Consider the following 1,695-nt stretch of genomic DNA (forward strand, 5'->3'; position numbering starts at 1 on the left):
AACCAGCACGATAACCACAACAGTTAACTACACCTAAAAAGAAATTTATTTGGAATGTCTGTGCAACTTAGCGCTTTTATTGGAGATACATGCATAATTTCCACTATGTTTGTTGAAATACTGAAAATTGGGAATAAGCTCAGTAATTTTTTCTTGACTAAAACTGCCACCTCTAGAGAAAATATGTGAGTGGACAATCAAAACTATATTCTAAGAGTTATCCCTACAATGATAACATAAACAACCCCAAAGTTGTTTTCTAGGGGTTTTCTTTGGGGGGAGGGAAGAATTCCTCTTTTTTTTTTTGAGAGCGTCTTACCTATTGCCCCAGACACTCTATGAGAATCAGCCTAACTCCCAGCAACCTCAAATCCTGGGTTCAAGCAAACCTACAGAGGAAGGAGGGAGGGAGGGAAAGGGGAAGGAAAGGAAGACTTTTTTCTAATGATTAGAAAGTATTTTTCTTTTTTATTTATTTTAGATATTTCTGTGTCATCCTCATGCAGGGGCCACACTAATCTTCTCTATATTGTTCCAACTTCAGTATATGTGCTGCCAAAGTACCACAAGAAATAATTTTATACTATGGGATAAAAAATAAATAGCTAATCCATTATGAAGTGTGTCAAAGAACTCAAATGTATAAAAGTCAAACACAATCCTTTCATTATGGTCTCAATCCTAAACTGTTCAGGGCTATCCCTCCCAGCCCATGCTTCTCTCTTATCAGAAGCAGTGACATCAGTCATACAGTCAGAACCAGAGAATACTACAATGGAAAAGGCTGTTACAAATTCACTTTTATCCACTTCAATTTTTTCTTAAGAAAACTGAGGTCCAAATGTCACAAAGCAACTTAGAGGAAGAATGGGGACTGGCAGCTGGCCTGGCTCTAGGTTTTGCCTCTCCGCCCCCCCCCCAATTTTCCTCCAAGAACACACTATTTTAAAGATAATGGGAAAAAAAGTTAAAATAAGTAAACCAATACCAATAACCATTTCATGTTTTAAAATAATGTCTGTTGCAAAATGCCTCTCTAAAGACTATATCCCAAATTATGCCCTTAATGTTACCAGAACCCTGCAAGACTAGGATAAACCAAAACAAATTCCAAACACAAAGCCTCTCCACGAAAAAGGCCCTACAACCACTTTACTGCAGAGAGACTTTTAAAACTGTTAGCAGACATGTGCTCACTGACCTCATTTGTAAAGATGATACACACAAAGAATCTCCAAATTAACTAAGTGTCCAACTATTTAAAACAGCTCAGTCATTAACCACTCAACTTCCCAACTCAATACCCTAAAAATAGCAGTCCTGTGGACAGATGATGGTGCACCAGATGCATGCAAAATAAAACCAAAGAATAAACAGTCCCAACTCCTTAGACATGAAACTTTATACCCAGACCACTAGAAAAGTGTGGCCACTTTGAAATCACAGTTTACAACTCTTAATTTTGGCATCCCAAGTCAAGGCTTTAATCATTTTGATAGCTACCAAACGTGCTCTAATAGATGGATATGGTCTACTTCAAGTTTTGACCCTAAGAAATGGCAGAAAAACAAAGAAAAAAACCAAAATAACATAGAAGCTCTTGAAGAATACTATAGAAAACCCAGAACCAATGTATAGACTCCAATCCCACCTTCTAGTATGTTCTCTAATAAGAACATCAAGGACTTTTTTTTT

The 1,695-nt window shown here is 37.1% G+C and overlaps 1 protein-coding gene and 1 non-coding gene across 4 annotated transcripts in view; both read right to left on the minus strand.

Moving 5' to 3' along the window:
- The window catches only part of BMP2K (BMP2 inducible kinase), a 135,091-nt gene that overhangs the window by 125,137 nt on the left and 8,259 nt on the right, over positions 1–1,695 (minus strand). The window lies entirely within an intron of this gene.
- Positions 462–564, minus strand: LOC111725404. The gene has a single exon (XR_002773477.1). It is a non-coding gene; the product is annotated as a U6 spliceosomal RNA (small nuclear RNA).

Source organism: Otolemur garnettii, unplaced genomic scaffold, assembly GCF_000181295.1.
Source record: "Otolemur garnettii isolate 467f Iridium unplaced genomic scaffold, OtoGar3 scaffold00039, whole genome shotgun sequence".
Classification (NCBI taxonomy): Eukaryota; Metazoa; Chordata; class Mammalia; order Primates; family Galagidae; genus Otolemur; species Otolemur garnettii.